Source organism: Lissotriton vulgaris, chromosome 2_1 (genome assembly GCF_964263255.1).
Source record: "Lissotriton vulgaris chromosome 2_1, aLisVul1.2, whole genome shotgun sequence".
Taxonomy (NCBI): domain Eukaryota; kingdom Metazoa; phylum Chordata; class Amphibia; order Caudata; family Salamandridae; genus Lissotriton; species Lissotriton vulgaris.
Window position 1 is genome coordinate 2,040,636,656 of NC_141687.1, and position 27,199 is coordinate 2,040,663,854.

A 27,199-nucleotide genomic window follows, 5' to 3' on the forward strand; every position below is an offset into this window, starting at 1 on the left:
CCACCCAGAACAATCTAAACAGTCACAGCAATATAGAGGCGGTTCCTTTCGTCGCTCCAGCAACAGAGGAGCTGTTAGAGGAGCCTCAACACAGCAAACTTCTTACAATAAAGGCAACACGCAAAACACCTACAACAAGAACAATAGAGGTGGATACCGTGGCAGTAGCACCAAAGGTAGAGGATGAGGAAATAACAGCTCCAGATCCTCCACCAACACCAAACAGTGACTTCTTGTCACTGCCCCCAGACCATGTAACACCGGTTGGGGGAAGACTACAGCAGTTCCTGCCAGTCTGGGAAGCCAGAACTACAGACAGATGGGTGAGGCAAATTATACAGCATGGATATTGCCTAGAGTTAATGTCCACACCGCCCAACATACCCCCAAAACAACGTCCTATGTCCGCAGAACACCTACACTTATTGCAGCAGGAAGTCATAAGCATGCTATAAAAAGGGGCCATAGAACTAGTACCCTTAGAACACCAAGGTACAGGGGTGTACTCTCTGTACTTTCTAATCCCCTAAAAGGACGGATCTCTCAGACCAATTTTAGACCTCAGACCCCTAAACCAATACATCTTATCAGAGCATTTCCACATGATCACTCTACAGCAGGTGTTGCCACTGTTGCGTCAAGGAGACTTCCTCGCAACACTAGACCTCAAGGACGCATATTTGAATATACCTATACACCCAGCACACAGCAAATTTCTCAGGTTCACAATTCTAAACCAGCACTACCAATTCAAGGTCCTCCCTTTTGGGGTAACAACAGCCCCAAGGGTGTTCACCAAGTACCTAGCAACAGTGGCTTCACACCTCAGAAGACAGCATATACATGTCTATCCATATCTGGACGACTGGATAATACAAGCACAGTCAGCCCAGCAGTGTGCCAGCCACATGTCGCGCACTATTCACCTCCTGCACAATCTGGGTTTCTCGATGAACTACAACAAATCCCATCTCCAGCCTGCCCACGTCCAGCAGTATCTGGGAGCAACAATAGACACTCTGGCAGCAAAAGAACAACTGAATCCTGCCAGAATAAACAGCATACAAACACTCATCCAAAAGTTCAGGCCGCAACACTCACTTCCAGCCCGAGTGTTTATGCAACTAATTGGCATGATGGCCTCGTGCATCTTCATAGTCCCTCATGCAAGACTTCACATGCGTCCACTGCAAGAGTGCCTAGCACGGCAATGGAACCAGGCTCAGGGACAATTAAACTACCTAGTGTTGGTGACCAGTCGCGCATACAACTCTCTGCATTGGTGGAAACCACAAAACCTTTGCAAGGGACGACTGTTCCAGGAGCCTGTACCACAAATTGTGCTAACAACGGACGCATCCCTGATAGGGTGGGGAGCCCATGTCCTCCACCACACAGTGCAGGGCTTATGGACCACGCAGCAGAAACAACTGCACATCAACCTGCTAGAGCTGATGGCAATCTTCATAGCAATGAAGGCTTTCAAAGTACATCTGTGCAACAAAACCGTGTTGATCCGGACGGACAACATGACTGCGATGTACTACCTACAGAAACAGGGAGGGACACACTCTCCAAAACTGTCGCATCTGGCTCAAAAAGTGTGGAAGTGGGCCATCCAGAGAAACATTTTTCTCCTGGTGGAACACCTCCCAGGCAAGGACAATCAGATAGCGTATCTGCTCAGCAGACACAGCCAGCAAATGCACAAGTGGGAGATTCATCACTCAGTGCTTCAACCATACTTCCAACAGTGGTGACAGCCAGAAATAGACCTGTTCGCCACAAAACAAAACGCAAAATGCCGGTCCTTCGCCGCAAGGTTCCCACACCCGCTGTCTCAGGGGAATGCGATATGGATGAACTGGTCAGGCAAATTTGCATACGCTTTTCCACCAGCACCGTTGATACCGCTGATGGCACGCAAGCTGCACCAGCATTCCATGACGCTAATCCTAGTTGCTCCAACATGGGCGAGACAACCGTGGTACACCACGTTCCTAGAACTTTCCGTGGTGCCCCATCAAAGGCTACGTCTAACGCCCAGACTCTTAACGCAGAGCCATGGAGACATTCATCACCCAGATCCGCAGCAGCTGAACCTTGCAATCTGGCTCCTGAGGTCTTAGAGTTCGGTTACCTCAACTTACCTCCTGACTGCATGAACATTATCAAGGAGGCAAGAAAACCTACAACAAGAGCTTGCTATGCGTCAAAGTGGAAGCGTTTTGTCATTTATTGTAACAACAACAACATAAACCCACTGGACGCGTCCATTCAAAATATCATATGCTATCTTTTGCACTTACACCGCTGCAATCTAGCTTATACGTCCATACGGATACACCTAGCAGCCATAGCTGCTAGGTGTATCCGCCTAGCAGCTATGGCTTTCGTTGTTCAGAGTGCCTGCAATTAAGGCGTTCATGGAGGGCCTCAAACGAGTGATTCCACCAAGACACCCACCTTCCTCTGTCTGGAACCTAAACATCGTTTTAACCAGACTAATGGGACCACCTTTTGAGCCATTGCCCTCCTGTAACATACAATTTTTAACATGGAAGGTGGCTTTTCTCGTAGCCATTACTTCGCTCAGAAGAGTTAGCGAGCTGCAAGCCCTAACTATTCAAGAGCCATTCATTCAAATTCATGCAAATAGAGTAGTGCTTCGGACAAACCCTAAATTCATGCCTAAAGTAGTATATCACTTCCACAACAATAGAACTGCCAGTGTCCTTCCCAAATCCAGTCAGTGCCTGAAAGAGCCCTGCACACACTAGATGTTAAGAGAGCTCTCCTATACTACATAGACAGGTCAAAAGATTTTAGAAAGACGAAACAGTTGTTCGTTGCCTTTTCACTGCAGCACAAAGGTAACCCTATTTCAAACAAGCTTGGAAATGCAATAGGTCTCGCATTAGAAAAGTTGGAGCTATTGGTTTTGTAAATGACACATTTTTTTTATGTGTTGGTCTTGAAATTAGCAAAATTAATAGCTTTGTCATTTACAATGCCAATAGTTTTAACTTTTCGCAAACGTGACACCTATAGCATTTGTAATGTAATATGTGTTGTATTTACATGACTATAAAAAGAAACAGGCTTGTAAATACAAACGTTTAGTTTTGTGAAAATGCACTGCCATGCGACATGTGAACACATTTCATGCTGGCTAATTATTGTAATTTGTTTAAATATTTACAACACTTAATTCACCCTAGTAGCCTAACAAAGTCAGTACAGTACCTCAGCTGTTGGGGAAAGCTTCCCCTTCCTCTCCTATACACACTGAAATAAACATGGCTGTAAATGTGTCAGGTTGTCTCGGGCCACAAGCACAATAAGGGAAACAAGAAAAACAAGCAAAAATAAATAAAACGAGACACGGCCTGCTGGCCGTGAAAGTGAAAGTACGGCCGGCCGGCCGTGAATAATTAGGGGAGGAGCAGCAAGGAGAGAGCAGGAGCGGAAGCGCCAAGCTGTGGACCCATCAAAGGCATATCCTTGAGGGCCTGCCCATTTCTGGAGAATCCTGTGGAATGCCTCCACGCATGCCGACAAACAACACTGCTCTCCACATACAATCCAGACCTGCGCAGATAACTTTTTCAGCCGCTTTGGCCATCATGTATCGTCTGGGCCAAAGAGGGCTTAAGGTATTCCTAAACTGCGCCCAAGATCTCACTGGCCATGTCCCACATAGCATGTGTGCAACAGTCCAGCAAACAAACTGCATTCATTAATCGCTGTGCTAGTCTGGAAGCAATAAAACATAAGACGTGCCCGCTGGTATACCAAGAAAAGTAAAATAAAGGGAGACACGGCCTGGCGGCCGTGAAACTGCAGGGAGAGAGAGGGCAGGTACTGGCGGCTGGGTAGGGGGAGGAGAAATGCGAGCCTGGCGGCCGTGAAACTGCAGGGAGCGAGAGGGGAGGTGCTGGCGGCTGGGGAGGGGGAGGAGAAATGCGAGCAAGGCTGTGTGCGGGGAGAGAGAGGGGAGGTGCTGGCGGCACCAAGCTGGGGAACAGATGGCGAAGACTGGCGATTTGATGTGTTGTGTTAGTGTAGTGTAGAGTTGTGGTGGTTGTTTAGTGTAGGGTCGTGCTGGGGGAAGTGTTATAGGGTTTAGGGTAGTGTTGTAGTGTTTGTGTAGTGTAGAGTCATGCTAGGGGTAGTGTTTTAGGGTTTAGGGTAGTGTAGTGTTTGCGTAGTGTAGGGTGATGCTGGGGGTAGTGTTTTAGGTTTTAGGGTAGTGTTGTAGTGTTTGCGTAGAGTAGGTTGATGCTGGGGTGTAGTGTTTTAGGGTTTAGGGTAGTGTTTGTGTAGTGTAGGGTCATGCTGGGGGTAGTGTTATAGGGTTTAGGGTAGTGTTGTAGTGTTTGTGTAGTGTAGGGTCATGCTGGGGGTAGTGTTTCAGGGTTTAGGGTACTGTTGTAGTGTTTGCGTAGTGTAGGGTCATGCTGGGGGTAGTTTTTTAGGGTTTAGGGTAGTGTTGTAGTGTTTGCGTAGTGTAGGGTCATGCTGGGGGTAGTGTTTTAGGGTTTAGGGTAGTGTTGTAGTGTTTGTGTAGTGTAGGGTCATGCTGGGGGTAGTGTTTTAGGGTTTTGGGTAGTGTTGTAGTGTAGGGTCATGCAGGGGTAGTGTTTTAGGGTTTTGAGTAGTGTTGTAGGTAGTGTCATGCTGGGGGTAGTATTTTAGGGTTTAGGGGGTGTAGTGGTTTAGTGTAGTATTGTAGTGTTTGTGTAGGGTCATGCCGGGGGTAGTGTAATAAGGTACTGTTGTAGTGTTTGTGTAGGGAAGTAAAGTGCTTTATGGTAGTGTTGGGGGGTCGTGCTGGGTAGTGTTAATGTAGAAAAATAAGTAAAAAAATTAAAACCCTAAAATACTTACAAGACTCCATTAAAAACAAGCATTGGAAATGCAATAGGGCTCGCATTAGGAAAGTTTGAGCTATTGGTGTTATAAATGAATTATTTTTATTGATGTGTTTTTTTTTAAATAGCTAAATTAATAGCTTTATCATTTACAATGCCAATAGTTATAACTTTCGCAAATGTGACACCTATAGCATTTGCAATGCAACATGTTTTGTATTTACGTGACTTAGATGTATTGATATTACAAATAACAATGGCTTTTAATTTTTTTAAATAATTAATACTTAATTATTTATTTAATTTGTAATGGCAATAGCTTAAACTTTTGTAAATAACATTTGTGAAGATTATGTTCAGTGTTTTTTATTGTGACGAAAATCCAAGAACAGAAGTGAAATATTAACATCTTTTTGTGATTTGTAATAAAGCGTGAAAGCTTGAAAAATTGAAAGAACATATTTGAACCAGTGATGCTGTGGTTGCGCTGAGTGGTGTGTGCATCGGTGTAGCTGTTTGGTGGGTGCATTGGTGGAGCTTAGTTGGAGCATCGGTGGAGCTGTATGGTGGGTGCCACGGCAGAGCTGTGTGATGGGTGCCACGGCGGAGCTGTGTGGTGGATGCCACAGCTGAGCTGTGTGGTGGGTGCATTGGTGGAGCTGTGTGGTGGGTGCCTCGGCGGAGCTGTGTGGTGGGTGCCTCGGCGGAGCTGTGTGGTCGGTGCCTCGGCGGAGCTGTGTGGTGGGTGCCTCGGCGGAGCTGTGTAGTGGGTGCATCAGCGGAGCTGTGTGGTGGGTGCATTGGTGGAGCTGTGTCGGTGGAGCTGTGTGGTGGCTGCATCGCTGGAGCTGTGTGGTGGCTGCATCGCTGGAGCTGTGTGATGGGTGCATCGCTGGAGCTGTGTAGGTGGAGCTGTGTGGTGGGTGTATCGGTGGAGCTGTGTCAGTGGAGCTGTGTGGTGGGTGCATCAGTGGAGCTGTGTGGTGGGTGCATCGGTGGAGCTGTGTAGGTGGAGCTGTGTGGTGGGTGCATCGGTGGAGCTGTTTCGGTGGAGCTGTGTGGTGGGTGCATCAGTGGAGTTGGGTGGAGGGTGCATCGGTGGAGCTGTGTAGGTGGAGCTGTGTGGTGGGTGCATCGCTCGAGCTGTGTAGGTGGAGCTGTGTGGTGGGTGCACCGGTGGAGCTGTGTAGTGGGTGCATCGGTGGAGCTGTGTAGTTGGAGCTGTATGGTGGGTGCATCGGTGGAGCTGTGTGGTGGGTGCATCAGTGGAGCTGTGTAGGTGGAGCTGTGTGGTGGGTGCATCGGTGGAGCTGTGTGGTGGGTGCATCGGTGGAGCTGTGTGGTGGGTGCATCGGTGGAGCTGTGTGGTGGGTGCCTCGGTGGAGCTGTGTGGTGGGTGCCTCGGTGGAGCTGTGTGGTGGGTGCCTCGGTGGAGCTGTGTGGTGGTTGCATCAGTGGAGCTGTGTGGTGGTTGCATCGGTGGAGCTGTGTGGTGGTTGCATCAGTGGAGCTGTGTAGGTGGAGCTGTGTGGTGGATGCATCGGTGGATCTGTGTGGTGGATGCATCGGTGGAGCTGTGTGGTGGGTGTATCGGTGGAGCTGTGTGGTGGGTGTATCGGTGGAGCTGTGTGGTGGGTGCATCGGTGGAGCTGTGTAGGTGGAGCTGTGTGGTGGGTGCGTTGGTGGAGCTGTGTAGGTAGAGCTGTGTGGTGGGTGCACCGGTGGAGATGTGTAGTGGGTGCATCGGTGGAGCTGTGTGGTGGGTGCATCGGTGGAGCTGTGTAGGTGGAGCTGTGTGGAGGGTGCATCGGTGGAGCTGTGTGGTGGGTGCATCGGTGGAGCTGTGTGGTGGTTGCATCGGTGGAGCTGTGTAGGTGGAGCTGTGTGGTGGGTGCATCGGTGGAGTTGGGTGGTGGGTGCATCGGTGGAGTTGGGTGGTGGGTGCATCGGTGGATCTGTGTGGTGGATGCATCGGTGGATCTGTGTGGTGGGTGCATCGGTGGAGCTGTGTGGTGGGTGCATCGGTGGAGCTGTGTGGTGGGTGCATCGGTGGAGCTGTGTAGGTGGAGCTGTGTGGTGGGTGCATCGCTGGAGCTGTGTAGGTGGAGCTGTGCAGTGGGTGCACCGGTGGAGCTGTGTAGTGGGTGCATCAGTGGAGCTGTGTAGTTGGAGCTGTATGGTGGGTGCATCGGTGGAGCTGTGTGGTGGGTGCATCGGTGGAGCTGTGTAGGTGGAGCTGTGTGGAGGGTGCATCGGTGGAGCTGTGTGGTGGGTGCATTGGTGGAGCTGTGTAGTGGGTGCCTCGGTAGAGCTGTGTGGTGGGTGCCTCGGTGGAGCTGTGTGGTGGGTGCCTCGGTGGAGCTGTGTGGTGGGTGCCTCGGTGGAGCTGTGTGGTGGGTGCATCGGTGCAGCTGTGTAGGTGGAGCTGTGGGGTGGGTGTGTCGGTGGAGCTGTGTGGGTGGAGCTGTGTGGTGGGTGCATCGGTGGAGTTGGGTGGTGGGTGCATCGGTGGAGCTGTGTGGTGGATGCATCGGTGGAGCTGTGTGGTGGATGCATCGGTGGATCTGTGTGGTGGATGCAACGGTGGAGCTGTGTGGTGGGTGCATCGGTGGAGCTGTGTGGTGGGTGCATTGGTGGAGCTGTGTGGTGGATGCATCGGTGGAGCTGTGTGGTGGATTCATCAGTGGAGCTGTGTGGTGGGTGCATCGGTGGAGCTGTGTGGTGGGTGCATCGGTGGAGCTGTGTGGTGGGTGCATCGGTGGAGCTGTGTGGTGGGTGCATCGGTGAAGCTTAGTGGATGCATTGGTGGAGCTGTGTGGTGGGTGCATTGGTGGAGCTTAGTTGGAGCATCGATGGAGCTGGGTGGTGGGTGCATCTGTGGAGCTTGGTGGTGGGTGCATCTGTGGAGCTGGATGGTGGGTGCATCTGTGGAGGTGGGTGCATCAGTGGAGCTGTGTGGTGGGTGCATCGGTGGACCTGTGTGGTGGGTGCATCGGTGGACCTGTGTGGTGGGTGCATCGGCGGAGCTGTGTGGTGGGTGCATCGGCGGAGTTGTGTGGTGGGTGCATCGGTGGAGCTGTGTGGTGGGTGCATCGGTGGAGCTGTGTGGTGGGTGCATCGGTGAAGCTTAGTGGATGCATTGGCGGAGCTGTGTGGTGGGTGCATTGGTGGAGCTTAGTTGGAGCATCGATGGAGCTGGGTGGTGGGTGCATCTGTGGAGCTTGGTGGTGGGTGCATCTGTGGAGCTGGATGGTGGGTGCATCTGTGGAGGTGGGTGCATCAGTGGAGCTGTGTGGTGGGTGCCTCGGTGGAGCTGTGTGGTGGGTGCATCGGTGGAGCTGTGTGGTGGGTGCATCGGTGGAGCTGTGTGGTGGGTGCATCGGTGGAGCTGTGTGGTGGGTGCATCGGTGGAGCTGTGTGGTGGGGGCATCTGTGGAGCTGTGTGGTTGGGGCATGTGTAGTGGGGGCATGTGATGTGGGTGCATCGGTGGAGGTGTGTGGTGGGTGCATCGGTGGAGGTGTGTGGTGGGTGCATCGGTGGAGCTGTGTGGTGGGTGCATCGTTGGAGCTGTGAGGTGGGTGCATCGGTGGAGCTGTGAGGTGGGTGCATCGGTGAGCTGTGTGGTGGGTGCATCGGTGGAGCTGTGTGGTGGGTGCCTCGGTGGAGCTGTGTGGTGGGTGCCTCGGTGGAGCTGTGTGGTGGGTGCCTTGGTGGAGCTGTGTGGTGGGTGCCTCGGTGGAGCTGTGTGGTGGGTGCCTCGGTGGAGCTGTGTGGTGGGTGCATCGGTGGAGCTGTGTGGTGGGTGCATCGGTGGAGCTGTGTGGTGGGTGCATCGGTGGAGCTGTGTAGGTGGAGTTGGGTGGTGGGTGCATCGGTGGAGCTATGTCGGTGGAGCTGTGTGGTGGGTGCATCAGTGGAGCTGTGTGGTGGGTGCCTCGGTGGAGCTGTGTGGTGGGTGCCTTGGTGGAGCTGTGTAGGTGAAGCTGTGTGGTGGGAGCCTTAACAGAAATTACAACTCTCAAAACAAAAAAAAATCTATCCTTTAACGATGCTGGATAAATTATGACAAGTGCTTGCTACTGTTCCAACAGATACATGCAGAAAAATATGTAGGACGTTATTCTGGAAGGAAAACTAAATCACAGAAAAGAAAAGAGTACGAACCGTAAATGAGAGAGGTTTGTTTGTTAACATCTGCATTGGGAGAAGGTTTTGTTAAACCTATCGGTGTTTAATTAATACCGAAGCTACACTATATTTTAAGGAATGACGAATTTTAAAGGTCTGCTTAGAAAATGATAAGTAGCAGGGCAAAATAAATCGCAACAATGTGTGCAGAAAGGAAAGAAAATATATATGAATGTTGTCTGGGCACGGCAACAGCACATGGCAAAATAACTGCGCCTTAGCTAGCTACTACACAGTGCACTCAGTACTTAAACCAAAACTCCGAAAAGCCCTCTTAAGAAGCATGGAATTCGTGGTCCTGGATACAGCATGCATTCCATGTTGTTTTCAAGCAGAGCATAAACAGTTGTTGCAGCAAGGGGCGGGAAGATTAGGAGACGAAACTGAAAATACGGCCGGCAGGCAGTGAATAATTAGGAGGCGACAAATGACCTGGGACGGCTGCCTTTGATGTGGTAATGCGAGGCAGGCAGGAAGATGGCTGGTGGCATTGTGCACGCGCTTTTTAGGGCTTGCGCTTGCGCAATGACCTAAAAAGCACATGCACTCAAAGGAATCGCCAGTGGAATCGCCAGTGGTGGTTAAACACTGGATAAGCCCCCATAGAGCTTCCAGCTGTGCGCAGGCGCACAGCAGGCGAGCCCTAAAAAAAAACGTAGAAGGTCCCAAAAGCGCGACCTATTGGCTATCATAGTTGTGTAGTGCCTTGACATGAATAGCTATGCTGTGGGATGGCTGTGCAGCGCCTGTGCAAGACGAGGTTAGTTATGTGGCATCTCGGCAGGACTAGCTTTACTGTAGAGTGGCTGTGCAACACCACTGCTGGACTAGCCTTGCTGCGGGATCACACCTAAATAAAAAGAAAAAACAGTCTAAATGGCAGGATGAACCTGTGGAGAAGAGTGTCCGTTTTCGCTGGGACTTGCGCCAGTAATGCTTAAAACATGTAAGAATAAAGGATGTGCACAAGGGGCCGAGTTGTGAGGTGGGCAGCGTGCACAACAGATTATCACTTCCGAGGAGACACGCCTGTATACGTGGGGTGCGGAAGCGAACAGACAGGTGCCTTGAAATATGGGACCATGAAAACAACAAGCTAACAACACCATCCAACGCTGAAAAGTAAAAAACTGTTTTTTTAATGGAGTGGTTCATTTCGAACACTCACTGAGAATAGGCAATGTAGAATGTAGATGTGCTTGATGTATGTGGACGGTTGTGAAATATATTGTGACATTATTTATTTAAAGACTACTTTAACCATAAGAGTCAGCGCAGCATTTCACGTATGGAGAGGAGAAAAATAAACTGATCTAAATTAATAACTGTACTCATTCATTAAAACTTCGCTTGCAAAGAGACAAGTCCGTTTGTGGGTTGGGATGCAAGGCGTTTCATTTCATTTTAATGCTCACTGCTGCAACATGCAGTGTTCTGCAAGTAACACATGTTAGTTCGAGAGCATAGCTTTTCTTTCAAGCTCGGCTTTATTTATATCCCTTCATGCCTCCTCAAATATAAACACAGAAACATGCTAAACTATGCTCTTACCATATTTCTGTTTGGAAACTGCCTGAGAAAAGAAGCAATTAAGTTGCCTGGTCGTTTGAAATGTGCGTCTGTCAGACGTGTTTACACACGGGTGTGATGTCAGAAAGATGGTATTCATGCATGTGAAGACCAGTGTGTGTCGCCGAGTGTGAATTTATGCATATTTAATCTGGGGACCGCCTTTCTTTTAGGGATAACTAGTCCTTCATTTCCAGCAGAGTAGTGACTTCGGAACAAGAATATGTTTATCATCGGCAACTTCTTTGTTTCTTTAAGAAAAAAAAATGGCTCAGATAGCATTTGTTTTCCCAAGTTAGCCTGGGGGCTTCACACTACACTTGCGTGGAACTGGATAAGTGAACAACCCATAATTGATTCAAAAAGAAGTCTAAGCAACTAAAACACGCCATATGTTTGTGTTAAGCTACTGACTGTTTTGTGTTAGTTATCTCCTTTTGTTTCAGCGAGGGGGGTCAAAGGTCTTTGCAAAGATGTTATGGGTGGACTGAATAAAAATCGGTTTGAAATGTTCCTAGGAATAACAAGGGAATTCTCTGCTTTGTATGGGGAATTTTATTTTTCATTCACCTAAAGTATCGGAACATACAGCCTCCTATCAGCTCCCGCACCCATAATGATTGCAGCTCATAAGGGATTTTGAAATTGTAAAGAAAATGTGAAACACACATTGCACTATTAAAGAGGCTAATGTACTTGGACGTGCTAGCACAATGTGGAAAACATTCAATGAATATGCACACATTCACTGGATTAAAAAGCATAGCGTGTTGCTGCTCTGACATATTCCAGCAATTTCCAGCATGCCTCCTTTCCCAGAGACTCGGGCACGCCAAACATGAAAATGAAAAACAAGACGGAGGGAAGGCAGAGAAGGGGAGGGGGGAGGAGAAATGCGACACGGCGGGCAGGGGAGAGGGCCGAGCGGGGAAAGCGGCGATGAGGGTGTGAAGCAGCAGGGGCCTTTGAAGTGAACCTAAGCTTCACTTCAAAGGTGTGGGAGGAGTGCTGCTGGGGAACAGATGGCGATTTGATGATGTGCACGCGCATTTTAGGTCAATGCGCTTGCACATTGACTTTAAAAGCGCACGGGCACAGCACCAAATCGCCAGTTGGGATACTAGTTGGGTAAAGTCTGTTTAAGTCGCTATAGTCTCGCTCTGCTCAATGTGCATGCGCATTGAGAGGCGAGACCTAAAAATGGTTTAGCTAGATGGATAGTTAAATGCATCCAAATATGTTACATTAAAGCTAAACGTACTTTAACAGTTCCCCCAAGAGCGCATTCCACACGCAAACTGGGAGCATCCATGGCTTTCCTAGGTAACATACCTCTACAGGAAATATGTAAAGCAGCCACATGAACAACCATACATACATTTACCAAACACTACTGCGTGGATGTACACTCCAAGCAGCAAGCAGCTGTAGGACAGGCTAATCTCAAAACTCTTTTTCAGACTTCTGCAGCTGGCACAGGTAGCCACCGCTAAGGGAGAGACTGCTATACATTCTATGCACAGATATAAATTCAGCAGCCCACATGCCTCGAACGGAATATGCTACTTACCAGTATGCTTCTGTTCTTGGCATGTAGGGCTGCTAACATTCATATCGCCCACCCTCCTCCCCGGTGCCTGTCGCAGCTGTAGCATTCTTTCAACTCATACTTTCTTGCATGGACATCTCTTACTGTATCACACTCCATCTCTGCCACAATGGCAAAAAACAATCTGAGGATGGAGAGGATGCCCATGCGCACTGTAGTCCAGAGGAGGAGCCACCTATCTCATGATACTTCAAAGACTCTTCCAAGACAACAATGTGCAATCATCCGGACCCAACACTAGGCGGCGATCTATGCACAGATATGAATGTCAGCAGCCCTACATGCCAAGAACAGATGCATACTGGTAAGTAGCATATTCCTTCTGGTCCTAACCAGCAACACTAAAGCGATGTGGTACAACAAACAGGAAAGAGTAAGGTTGTTTCGTCTCTGCAGAGAGGTTCTGTGACTCTGGTCCTGAGCTCAGGATCATCAGATTTGTGTAGTGCAAATCATATGGCCAGGGTGCTGAATATGCATGTGGGCAGTCTTTGGGGCTGACCTCCTCTTGCAGTCTTAGGGGCTGGTTCTTCCCCCCCAACTCCAGAGCCTGCACCTTCATGCCTGGAGATTGAACGGGCAACCTTAGTTCTTTCTCTCTCCCACCGGATGTGGTGGATGTTATTTTATCGGCCAGAAGACACTCCACCAAATCTGTTTATTCCTGTAGATGGGCAAGATTTGTGAAGTGGTGTGGAGAGAGGTCGATTGATCCCTTGAAGGCTCATTTATCTGATGTACCTAGCTTTTCACTTTCCTTGGCCCAGCAAGGTTGTGCTGTGGCATCTGTTAAGGATTACTTGTCTCTACTTTGGTTACGTGGGACGAATGAAGGGCAAAGCGGTCCACAAGAGAACACTTTCTAGATGGATCATCTTGTGCATCAAAATATGCTACGCCTTGCCCAAGAAGAAGCCGTCTAAAGGTATTAGAGCTCATTCTACTAGAGCAATGTCTTCAACTTCAGCTTTGGCTAGAGGTGTCCCTGTGGTACACATCTGTAAGGCGGCAACATGGGCCTTCCTCCACACTTTGGCAAAGCATTATTGCTTGGATTCAGAGGTGAGGAGGGACTGCCATTTTGCACGTTCTGTGCTGCAGGACTTTTTGGTATGAGTAGGTGGACACTCTCTGCCGGGAGAGGAACTGCTTGGGGATTCAGTTTAAAAGGTGAGACAGACAGATGTATCCATCAGACAGATGTATCCATCAGAAGAACAAGTTATTACCTTCTGTAATGATTTTTCTGGTGGATACAGTAAGCCTGTGGATTCCACACAGACCCAAGCTCTTCCCCGTTGTCTCCCTACATATACCAAAAAGGGTTTTGTGCTTTACATTCTTATATTTTTATGTCATACCTTTGCTATGATGCTTCTTGTTGGGAAATGTTTTGGCTTTAGCTTTTCCTGTTTTTCCTTCTTCTTTCACTTTTATACTGTGTATATTTTGTATACTGTATATACTTGCAATATGTGGTTGGTCCACATTGTTGCCGGGATTCGAAGGCCCGGAAAGAATGGGTGGAACTGACGTTAGCACGCCGACGAGGTCTTCTTATGGCTCCAGTGGTGTCATACGGAGTCGCGAGCGGAGCTGTGCTATTGTGACGTCCTCATCTACATGGAAGAGCTATGAAAACGGTTCTGTGGAATGCTGGCGCAGGGGTAATTCAAAAGGTGAGAAATCCACAGGCAGATACTGTATCCACCAGAAAAGGCGTTACAGAAGGCGAGTAGTTTGATTTATATATATATATATATATATATATATATATATATATATATATATATATATATATATATATATATATATATATAGTTTGATATATATATATATATATATATATAGTTTGATATATATATATATATAATCAAACTTTGAGCATGTCTATTCTGGCATCTGAAGGGATCTGATTTTCCAGACATTGCCAATTCTGACTCCTCCTATACAGTCTCATGTCCCCAAATGCCTGCCACCAGTACCACTTGTTCTGGCAAAATTTAAATTATTAGGCTTGCCAACCTGCTAGGGCTAGCAGTTAAGTTTTAACTCAGTTCAAGACATTCAAGTAAGCACAGCTTTTCTTGTATGGAAGATCTTTCTGCATTTATTTCTAGGTTCTATTACGGGCCACAGCATTCAGCACATACAGCACACACTGGGAGGCAAAACAAATACTCACCAAGTCTCACCAAATCAAGGTTTATTTCAGTAAGTCTGTCCTGGTAATTTCCAGGCTTCCTCTCCTTCAAAATCAATGTAGTACCTCTTCCACTCCAGAGAAGAACATCATAACAAAAGGACAAAACCATAACTCAGACAGATGTATCCTTCTAGGACATCTGATTTAAAAATGGCTAAGGGCATCTCTTAGCTCTTACTTTTATCCTAAGAAGAGCCAATAGCCTTACCCAAATTAGTCTGCCATCAGAAGTATCTACGCATCCTCAGCTTGACATTTAACATAAATTTGCAAACCCAGAAATGTTTTCCTCCAAAAATAGAGCAACACAACCTAAAGAAATTTTGTCAGCAAACAAGAGGTTACTCCATCACGTATACTTTCCCTAAAAACCTCAAAGTGATAGTACTAGCCATCAATCTGCAAGGCACCTCTTAGGCCCCAACATATGTCCAACATAAGCAATATTTCACCAGACGTTACTGACTTTGTTCCCAGCAGCAGCCAAAAGTGGAAACAATCAGAGTTCTACAGAATATTTTTGTGTTCGATAAAACCAACGCAGGGTCTCTTTCAATACATGGCTCCTATAAATGTGACTTTATGCTACCCCATTCCGCCTCTAAGTCGTATGAGATCAAGTGGTCAGTAACACTAGTTCATGGAGCTACTTCTGCTCTAAAATTTGAACCCCCCTTGATGGCAGAGTGAGCGGACGTGTTGTTCCAGAGCTCCGCTCCAGCTGGGTCTACAGCATCGCCAACGGCATCTCCAGCATCCGGATCCCCCGTTGGTGGCTTCACGGCGAGACAGCGCCTGGGGGTCGTGTACAGCGGGGCATTCAAGTCGCCCGGAAAGATTGGATTAGATGCCCGCCGACAGCCCCGGGGCTCCGGCACAGAGAGCGAGGAGACGTTGGACCTGTCGCACGGACTGCCGGAGTGCTCTCCGAGGATGGCAGACTCCCGCTGTATCTGCTGGTGGGCCCCTGGAGTGGGCCACCACAAAATCGTCCCTGCGGGCTTGAGAATCAGACCCCCTGCTCCCGCACCTCGCTCCAGACGTATATTACCGGTGGGTGGGTGCCTGGGCTCAGCCCTGGACCCGCTGCGCAGCCTCTCCTGGCCAGGGAATTCACGCAAGCCTGAAGGCTTGTTGGAGGCGCCCGATTCAGCCCACTGAGGTGAGCGAGGCCTGTCCTGAGGCTCTGCAGCACCTGACATATGCCCTGGACACAGCGGGTGCCCCCAGCCCTGTTCGCGGGCCAGTCGAGGCTTCCGGAGCCCTCAGCGGCTTACTTGGGGCCTGCGGAGTGGTGCTGGAGCACAGGCACTGCAGCGTTTTGGATTAGCGCTGCAAGGACGTCGTGACACAGTGCAATTGAGGGCGATTTGGTGGCCCCCTGGTGGAGGGTTGTTGCAGTAAAGGGCCAGTGGAGTCACATCAAGTTTTCTCGCAGGTGAGGCCTGCCACGACGAGAGGGTACCGGAGCCTTTCCCCCGGCTGATTCCTCTTGGCCCCTCCTGATACTCAGCTTCCCGCTCCCCACGGTCCAGGACCAGCACGTTACTCCCATTGAGGATTATCTGGTGAGGACTGGTGTTCGCCCGGCTCCCTTTCCTGGTTGGAGTGGTGTCTGCTTGGCCTCTAGCATGGGGCCCACGTGTGGCCAATGACGTGCAGTGGACTGAGGATACGGAGAAGCACAGGTACAGGGGTGCACCAGGTGGGCTCTTCTGCTGGAAAATACCATGGCGACTGGGGAGCCTACTATCCTGCTGCCCGTTGTCGAGTCGTGTGGGCCTTGGGAAGAGAAAGCGGCGACGCTGTGGTCTCTCAGCACCTGCCAGGCCTCCCCTGCGCACCACGTGGGCCAGGCATGAGGGGTTCCTCTGCGGACACTAAACTCTACCGGGGATTTGGTCCATTCCAGAGGCTGGTGGGTTGATGGTGCCTGTGGTTGCCGGTTATGCAATCCCCGATCCTGTCTGCCTTGGGGACTGGTTGCCCCTGGGTGCATCAAGGGACCTTTTGTTACCGCCAGACACTGAAGGAGAGCCGGAGTGTTGTACGGCGTCAGTGGAACACCACTTTGCCTCGCGGAGTACCTGATGGTGAGCGACGCCCCTTCTAGGAGCTTGTGTGCCTACTCCATCATCAGACCGCCCCCTGGTGCACGCAACGCCTCTTCTGGGTCCCTTCCCAATTCAGGCCTCCACGATGGCTGCTGCCAAAAACAAGAAAGAAAGGTCCGTTCGGGACCTCCTCCTAAAGTCTGCAGGGGACGCTTCGGGACCTAACTTGGCGCCAAATGGTTATGGCCCAGATGCTGCGGTCACTCGAGAGTTCTTGGAGGCGTTGTTCGCTTCTCAGCGAGAGGATATCCTGCCAATCAAAACTTACTTACATGCCGACCTGTGGGAGGTCGGTAGAGACGTCAATGCTGTGGAGGAGCGGGTGGCCTCCCTGGAGGGCTCAGCAACTGCCACAGACTAGGAGATCGCAGCACTCCAGCAAGAAGTTGTATGGCTGCGCGACCAACATCTGGACCTCCAATCGCACACCCAGGACCTGAAGAATAGGTCAAGGAGGAACAACGTCCGCATTTGAGCGGTCCCAACTGGGGCAAAGCGGGAATACCTTGTGGGCTACGTGCAAGACCTCTTCCGAGCAGTCAGGAATGCATTAGCGGACTCCGCCATTAAGAGTCGTGGCTTGGGTCATCTTCACCCTGATCCCGCCACAATTATTAAAGAGCGGTCTGCTGTCCTGCGGACCCTGGCTGGCACAGAAGGGGACAACCTGGACTATAATGATTGAGTGTGATGTGCTTTTGGGGCTGTTTTATTCACCTTTGGCCCAGTGGGGGTGGGGGTCATTTTTTCTCTTCACTGGATAGGATCGTGCTAGCTCCCTTGGCAGACTCCACCCTTTACGGACCAGCTTCATGATGGACTTTATGGGTTTACCCAGGTTAATGTTTAGTAGTTTCGGGGTTTGTTTTTCTCTTTATGGAATTGGGGGGGGTTCTCTCTCCGGTGATCTTATTCTTTAACACCTTTTTACCAGACTGTCTGATTGCATGTGTCCAAGGGGTCCCTCCTGTGCTCTGTTCCTCAGCGCATTCCTCGCAGCTTTAGTAGCAGCTTCAGATGGTTCTTCCTTCACCGGTGGAAGTTAAGGTAGTTAGCTTTAATGTTCGAGGCCTTAACAACCCCACTAAGCGGAAGGCAGTCCTCTCTGCTTGAGCACACAGGCGGTGATGTGTGCTTCCTTCAGGTAACCCACCTTCTCCATAGCAACACTCACCGCATAGAGGATTTCCTCAGCAGTTCTGGCCCTCTGGGAAGAGTAAAAGAGGCAGAGTGGCTATCCTGCTTTCCAAACACTTTAGGGGATCCGTGGTGAGTCCTGTTGCAGAGATCAAGGGGCGCCTCCTAGCACTGCGGCTTCATACAGGGTCCTCCTACATCACTATAGCCTCCATCTATTCCCCAAATGAGCACCAAGAGAAATTCCTGCTGGATACATTTGCTGAGGTCCTTCTCACACCCGATTCAATGGTGGTGGTGGGGGGCGACCTAAACTTAGTTATGAATGCTGGGCTGGGCCGTTCAGGCTCACGATCCTTGGGGGCTGGAGCTATATCAGAGCGCAGTAGTGAATGGTTGAGCGATGGTGGGATCAAAGATGCTTGGCCTTGCTTACACCCTGATGTACAAGATTATTCCTACTATTCAGTGGCCCATAAGACCTATGCCCGCCGGGATCACTCCCTCGTCACCCAGGCAGCATGGGAATGTACCAAAGCTTCCACCATTGAGACCCGTTCCCTCTCAGATCACGCGCACATTACCATGACACTGCACTTACCACCCACACATTCACCCCTATTGCATTGGCGCCTGAGAGACTCCTTGCTAATAGTGGAAGACATCAGGTGTATTCTGACAGACTACCTTGATTTTAACAATGTTGGCTCCACACCCCTGGCGTCTGGATGGGAGGCGCTAAAACTGGTTGTGAGAGGGGCCTTCATCGCCAAAGCTGCCTAAGAGAACAAAACTTGGCAGACTAAGCGAGAGGTCCCAGAAGCTAAAGTAAGGGAACTCTAAGCTATCCATAAGAGTACAGGTGCCCCCAGAGTATGGCGCCAGTTAGAGAATCCGCGGCTCCACCTGAAGCGTATTGATCTCGATCGGGCCGAAGAAGCGGTGGTTCAGCTGAAGCACAAATATTGTGTGGGCTCTAATAAGGGAGGTCGCATGTTAGCTCACTGTCTCTGCAGCCAACGTGTGGCCCTGGCTATTAAGGCGATACGAGGAAAGCACAGGTTTGAGGTCACAGATGATGCCGGGATAGTAGCGGCCTTTCAATACTTTTATAAGACCCTGTACTCCGCTGACACCTCTAATCTGGCTGACCCCAGTGGGTACCTCCTTGACGCATCGGTCACTTCTCTCCCACCCATCGAGGTGGACGTGCTGGAGGCCCCCATTCAGATGGAAGAAGTGATCTCTGCTTTTGCCCATCTGAAGCCCCTGAAGGCACCAGGCCCGACTGCTTCAGCGTTTTTTTTTTTATAAGACCTATTGTGTCGAACTGGCCCGCTGCTCACCCAATTGTTTAACTCCTTCGCCGACACGGGCACTCTTACATCCACTATGCTGCGAACAACTATTTCGGTCACCACAAACCCGGGAAGGACCCGGAGCTCTACAGCTCCTATCGGTCGAGTTCCCTACTGAATATCGATACAAAACTATTCCCTAGCATCTTGGTTTCTAGATTGAACCCTCTCATGCCCGGTTATGTTGACCCAGACAAGTTCGGTTTCATCCCAAATCTGCAATGCGGAGACAGCACTAAAAGAATCTGCACACTTAATTGACAAGGTACAGAGCTCTAAGGAGGAGGCTTTACTATTGGCGGTTGACGTTGAGAAGGCCTCCGACCGCGTACAATGGCCATACCTATTTGCTACTCTGTTACGCTTCATCCTGGGGGTCAGATTTTGCAGTTGGTTGGTAAGCATATATAGCGCTCTGTCAGCAGCGGTACGGGCAAACAAACTATTCTCATGTGATTTCCCGGTGAGAGGGGGACCAGACAACACTGCCCCGTTTCCCCCCTACTTTTCGCGTAATATACAAAGCCTTTTGCTCAGCGACTCCGGGACAACCCACAGGCGCAGGGTGTCCCATTCAGGGCAGACCACCATCTCATTAGCCTCTACGCCAATGATGTCATTTTTTTCAGTAGCCCATCCTCTTACTTCAATGCCGGCGATCGTGGACGACCTGCAGGTCTTTGGCCAGGTCTCCGGATTTAAAATAAATATGCCGAAGTACCAAGTGCTGAATCTTACTGCAACACAAGACTGTAGACGCCTTGCGTGCCCAATTTGCTTTCAACTGGGTTGGTTCTCTATAAAAGTTTGGCTGAGAGAGCGGAAGCGAATTATGGAGGGAGGCATGGTTGCCTAGGTCCGCGCGCTCCAGGGGACTGAACTACTCGCCGGTTACTCGCCTCATTCTGCCCGCTTGGGATAGGGTGTCCACGTGGGCTCAACTTACATCTTTCCCCTCTCCAGTGACACCAATTTTCTCAAATCCTGACTTCCCACCTGGAATGGATAAAGGGGTTGTCGCACAGTGGTTGGAGGGGCGCGCAGTTACATAGCGCAATTGGTCCCAAAGGGGCTCCCTGGCTCTTCATGGCATTGTTGACTATCTCATCGGAGAGTACCTGTACTCTAGAAAACATTTTCTTTTGTTTCTTGCTCACTGGAGAGGGAAGGGTTGGGGGTTTTGGTTTTTCCTAATGTTCTTTCATTCCCTTTCTTAAAAGGCAGACTCATTAGCATTCAGTTGTTTGTAACAGGTTTTCGTCTTGTTGCCACATGCATACCTACAGCACACTGGACTTCCTTTCTATCCACTTTTAGTGGAAGCTAGGCCTGTCTGTTATCTCCCCTTAACAAATGCGGCTGGCCCTGAACGGGTTGTAGGCGACATGCTGTGTTAACTGTCCGAATAGGTGAGCCTTTATTCTATTGTCCCGTCTTCCCGGTTCTGATTGTGCAGTAGCCGTTCCACAGGGTTGTAGGCGACGATGTAATGTATTTTCATGCTAAGTGTTCTGCTAATAAAAACTGATTTAATTCTAAAATTCTAACCCCATTAATTCCCCGACCACGCCTGGTCTATGCACCATAACCAAGGCCAGGTGTTACACCCAGACCACCCTCTCTCCTCTTATATGCTTAGTTACTAATTCTACAACTTCAGGGACACAGAAGTTCCTTAGCACTGCAGGAAAACTGTATACGAGGCAAGAGTGAAAATAAAAATACAAACCATACAAATTAAATTACAAGCAGTTCTACTTATACTGTCAACAGTTTGCCATACAGATGTTGGATGCTTCTCGAGCATTTTTTGCGTTATCATCCATCGCTCACTATATCAGAAGTGGAGCATGTGTCTGCTAGTGTTCACCTCGCAACAATACCTCTATGTAAATGTTTATCCCTCTCTTGGAGTTCTTTTTACCTTTCCTCCTGTAGAAGCTCCTTCTCCACAAAAGCACCCCAATATAGTGTCTTGTAAAACCACTATTTCTGCCTGTTCTCATGGTATACGTTTAATCTCTCAGGATAGGGTCCCATGGCTCTGAGCTCTTGCTAGAGCACCCATAGTCAACAAAAACAACATTTCACAACACAAAACGTTTTTCTCGGTCTACGTTTCTGTTAGGGAAAGTCTTTCTCACATAAAATGATTACTTATTCCCTGAGTTCCTTAACAATTTTATCACATAAACATCATATCCCAACCTCACCATAACCAAAGAAAGAAAAAAAATATTTCTCTACATACAGAACACGTCAAAAATTTGTAATAAACATTCCACTAATAATCAATAATAAACTTTTTTTTTCGAACCATCAAAGTATACAGAATACATCATTTGCGGAGTCTAAAAAGTTTACAAAAAAAGCTAAAATCCATGTAATTAGCATCATAAATATACATGACATCAAATAATGAGAACGATAAAATAATCAAACTTCCAATTAAAAAGTTCACATCATGTTTGAATATTAAGAAATACGAACTGAAATACAAAACACAATTCACCCTTTTTTCCTGAACATAACTTTCACAGTATCCTTTGATTCCATAGTTATAATGGCTGGGTTTAGTACATCAAGCACATGGCCGCCCTAAACGACCTGTGTTGCAAACTTCTGTCGCCTTATGCAGAAGTAAAATAAAAATAGACTTACTGCAAAAACTATTGGATCTTACCTATCGCTCTTCAGAATTCTATAAGCAACCCAATATCGTCTAACTCCTAGATTTAAGCAAATCGGTCATATCCACCTTCTGCGGTTCTGGTGATATTTAGTACAGAAAAACAAAATGTGTTCCTTGGATTCTTGTGCTCGACCACATGCAGGACATGATTCTAATGTTAGGTTGAAACCAACAAAATCCTCCATCCATCTCAATCTGATTTCAGAGCTGCATTCTCCACAGAAACAACTTTGCTGGATGTTACCAAGAGGTTGCGCCATCACCTGGATGCTGGAGATACTGTTGCTCTCATACTGTTAGACCTAAGCGCAGTGTTTGACCCAGTATCCCATCCTATATTTATCAACACGCTGAGGTCTTTGGGTATTCGTGGCTCAACCTTAGACTGGCTCATCTCTTTTTTAGCTAACCGCACTTTTCCAATTTTCTCTGCCACTTCTAGCTCCGACATTCATTTATCACACTATGGGATACCCCAGGGCTCAATCCTTAGCCTGCTGCTTTTTAATTTATACGTCATGGGATACATCAGGCCTCTAGCCGATATAGCCAAAGAGGCTGGTCTGACCCTTTGTACTTATGCAGACGATTCCCAGATCATTTTCTCTCTCTCTCTCTAACTCCGATCCCAGCTCAACATCTCTCCTACAGCTAGGTCTTGGAAAATTGCTACATGGATGAATCACAACCACCTTAAACTTAATGGATAAAAAAACGAGATCCTGATCCTTGGTAAGAAGAAAGATCTCTGGGGCCCACTACACTGGCCGGACGAGATGGGTGCTCTCCCTTGGCCTTCCAGCCATGTTCGCAACTTGGGCGTAACAATTGACGACTCATTGACCATGCACCATCAAACAGTCAAGGTTACTGCCATTTGTTTCACCATCCTGAAATGGCTCGGGAAGATCATCTGGATGCTGCCAGATGCTACCCAGAAAACAGTAGTTCAAGCCCTTGTCACCTCAAGGCTTGACTATGGAAATGTATTATACCTTGGGTCCAACAAGGCGGTGACCCTTAGACTGCAGCTGGTACAGAACTCTGCAGCAAGACTACTCTGCAGGGTTCCCAGAGCCACCTCCATTTCCAGCCACCTCCGTGACCTACATAGGCTCAGGGTGGAGAACCGTATTAAGTTCAAAGCCCTGAGCTATATGTTCAAAATTAAACAGGCACATCCACAGTATCTGCAAACTCTTGTCTGCCCCTATGTCCCTACTCGCCATCTCCGGTCCGGTCTCACAAAAACTTTACGGTACCCAGGTTCAACCTTTCCAGGATGGGTGGAAGAACTTTCACCTATCTCGGCCTTTTCCTCTAGAACTCTCTTCCCCTTACTATTTGCAAAGAAACTATTTACACCCATTTCGCAGATCTCTGAAGTCTTGGTTATTTAACCAAAAATCTCAACTTACTGCCGCTCTGTTTCTCACCCAGTCCGTCCTGGCGCCAGAAAACCATTTTTGTGTAGCTGTTGCCCCTTATAAATTCAATAAATAAATAAATATAAATTAGGTCAACAATCTGGTTGTTAGGAATTTAGGAATCTTTAAAAATAAGCTACCCAGCTGAAACAAACCACAAACATTTGGCGAGTGGTGGAGAAATCAAATACAAATAGGATTCAAACCTCTAATAAACACTCTTTATTTCAAATTATGTCAAACGTTAAGAATATGGTGAACAGATCTTCTTTTGATTTACATTATATATGTATGTATATATATATATATATATATATATATATATATGTGTCTATCCAAGAAATGAAGAAAGCAAGGCTAGCTTGAATCCTGTGGTGTAGTGAGCACTGGACCCACGTCTGGGCATACCCTTCCCACTTAGGGCGACATATGGCAAATAAACAAATTGATGTACGGAATGCTGGACACCCCAAGTGGGATGGGTAAGCCCAGACGTGGGTCCTGTGCTCTCCATGCCACTGGGGTCAAGGTATCCTGGCTGATGAGGGCTGAAAGCCCGAAACTGGTCCTAGGATGCTTGTCTCCAGTCCAGGGAGGACCTGGACTGGCAGTTCAGGCTTGACTGTTCCCATTGGGCGCAGGGTCAAGACTGATTTGCATATGGCTGGGTCCAAACTGGAATGGCATGGTGAGCAAAAAAATGATGAATTTAGGCCCAGATTTCTGTACTGGGGTGAATGTCTGACATTATTCTGCATTCTGTCCATCAATTGTTCTTTTTGCATTAGTGTTTATATAATCATGGATATTTATATCATCCTGTGTTAGAACACCTGTATCAGTACTCTTTCTTTTCAAAGAATTATAGATATGAATGCTTACAATTTTCTATATCTACGGATTTTTGTTGTGTGTATATATTACCTATTGGCAGTCGCGAGTAGGTAGTTATAGTTAGGACCTAATTCACATAGGAAAAGTGTTTTTTGATTTCCCAATAACTTTGGCGCCGATTGACGTATCTTCGCGAAATTTTAAAATCTAGTGGCTTGCTCCAGTCAGCTTGTGTCTTGAAAGTTTAGGGGTGATTCGACAAGCGAGGGCCGAAAAAAAAAGGGGGGGTCCCAAAACGTGTTTTCCCCATGTTATTTTCAATAGGAAACTATAGACATGGCTACAGCCTGAACTACTGAACGGAATTACACCAAATTTGGCAAAATGGTAGCCCTCACAAAGGGACCTTTTTTTAAATGGTGTGAATCCGTTCAGTAGTTTTTGAGATATTAAAGGAAATATATATGTATGCGTGTGTGTGTGTGTGTGTGTGTGTGTGTGTATATATATATATATACACACACACATACACACACACGCATACATATATATATATATATTTCTCACTCACACCATACCATCCGATAGTGCACTTCAAGGACGAGTGCCAAGAAACCCGGCGGTGCATGCCGCGTACATATAACGCTCAACTCCACGCCACTCAAGGTCCAAGAATAATATTCTTGGATATAGTAATGCATACTGCTTTATTATGGTACCATGATACTCCCACTTCGGCGAAGGGGAATGACTTAAGCATGTGAATCTATGAAAGATACCAATACTGGATAATTGCAGTTACAGTAAGCAACTTAGGGCCATATGTATCATTCCAAATTGCGATCGCAAACGCCGAAGTTCACAGATTGCATTTTTAGGAATCGCAAATTGCTATTCTTTGTATGAAATGCATTTTTTTGCATTTTTCAAAGTGCCATGTGGTGCACATACATGCCCTTGCACACAAGCACATTTCATTCTAATTTTAAGATTGATTCTCTCATGTGTATATTCCCTTTTAAGTTTTTATGTATGCGACATAATCACAATTTTAGCTGTCATTTAACCATTTTAGGGTTTTTATTATTTGTATGACATTTGCTGTAATTGTTTTTGTGCCACATCTGAATCCATTGTAAGGAGTTTATATACTAATGGGAGTCACATCCGATATGCCCAATATTGGGTTAATTTACTGCACAACTTTGCGAGGTTAGCTTTAACCTTGACATCCCAAAGAGTTGGTGACCTCTTAGGTATTTGTACCGTCATATAAACTAAAAACTCTCCCTCCCCTTTGCCTAAGCGGGTAGCACTTAAATAAGCATTACCAACATCGGGGCCCCGATGTTGATCATCAGGTTCACTTTGTCGAAAAAGAGAAAAATAAAAAGGATGAAAAAAAAAAAAGAGAGAGAAAGAACTATATAACTAAATAAGCTTAAAACTATGGAAAAATAAGATAAGATAAAACAGAGTAAACATCAGTAACCAACGAAAGGTAATTAGCTGCTTCTCATTAAGAAACATGAATTTATGGTTTTCAAACAATATTCTGTTCTGTGCACTTGTACATTGATTTTTTACAGGAGTTTGGTTTTATTTGAAATAGCACATGTTTTAACTATTTTTTACAGCCAAATCATTAATTGATTGATCAATGTATCTTTTAACTGAGACAAACAGATTGTAGTTTTTTCAAACCTACAAAATTCTTCTATGTCTATGTGATATTCAGGCTGCAACATGTGACTTTACAATGTGACTATTTAAACCAACACCTGTTTATGCACTGTGTTATGTGATCAAGCGCTCGGGGAAGCGCGAATCGCGTCATGGCGATTTGAAATAACCAGCACGAAATAAAGAACCAGCTTTTGCACTTATTTTGGGCCTGTATCTGTTTCTGCAGCTTTGGTAACTCTGCTTTTGGATTCGGATATCCTTGGAATGTTTAAGCCGATCAAAGTCTCTTTATCGGCTTATACGGACCCCCTCTCGTCTTTGGACCACACCTGTTGGAGAGACACGTCTTCCCGTGTGAACGGAAAAACCTTGATCAACTCCGGGAGGAGTAAGCGTGTGGAACCCCCTTAAAACTGCATAAAGGAAAACACAGAGCCCGAATACGGACCGGGACGCGACTGCTTCGGAGGAATCAGCGCTTCCCGTTGACTGTTGAAGGTACGTGTTATATGAGCAGAATTGTCAAGGGGTGAGAGGTGTGCACAGTTAAGGCTCGTTTTCCGTGAAACTGAATACTACGGATCGGAAAACTCCGAGGCGTCTAATTTAATTCATTAAGTGTTGGTAAACATGTCGTCGGACACAGTTAGAGAACGCGAAACAGCAGCACTACTGATGTTCACAAAGACCACAGCTGAACCTGATAAATCTAATAATGCCGCAGATAAAACTAAAGAAATGAACTGTACTTTGAAAGAAACATTCAAATCTCTGGAAAAGAAGAGCCGTGCTGAACAGAGCAATTGGTGGGAGGCAAGGTCTCTGAAAATGTACTTGGATGTTGACAGAGTTCCCTGTGGCTTGCGTATTCTGTTCGCGCCAAGTTACGAGATGCCTAATCCTGCCATGTTACGTGAATGGGTAGAATGCAATTTAAATCACTCCAAACACCTCATGCAAATTCTAATAAAATACGCAGAAACATACAGAACGGCCCTCTTGGAAGAAATTAACAAAATCAATGAGGAAATAGAAGCGTTAAACGAGGAAGAAGAAGCTAAAAAATTGCGCCAGGAAATGTGCATCAGACTTAAAAAAGAGGAAGATAAAATCAAGGACAGCAAAACATATAAATTCTTTCGCGACAAAACGGACTGCGAAATGGGCCGTATTTTACTTTATCCAAGAAGTACGATGTAATCAGAAACAAGCACTGGCGTTGCCAATAGGTCTCGCAGTAGGAAAGTTGGAGCTATTGGTTTTGTAAATGACATTTTATATTTATGTTTTGTGATTTACAATGCCAATGCTTTTAACTTTAGCAAATGTGACATTTTTAGCATTTGTAATGCCACATGTTTTGTATTGACGTGACTTAGATGTATTGATATTACAAATAACAATGGCTTTTAATTTTTTAAAATAATTAGTACTTAAATAAAAGTGATTGTAATTTATAATGGTAATGGTCCGAAGTAGATAAAATAGTGGCAAAATACAAAAC

The 27,199-nt window shown here is 47.3% G+C and overlaps 1 protein-coding gene across 4 annotated transcripts in view; it reads left to right on the plus strand.

Moving 5' to 3' along the window:
• Nucleotides 1-27,199, plus strand: part of SECISBP2L (SECIS binding protein 2 like) — an 877,433-nt gene that overhangs the window by 767,322 nt on the left and 82,912 nt on the right. The window lies entirely within an intron of this gene.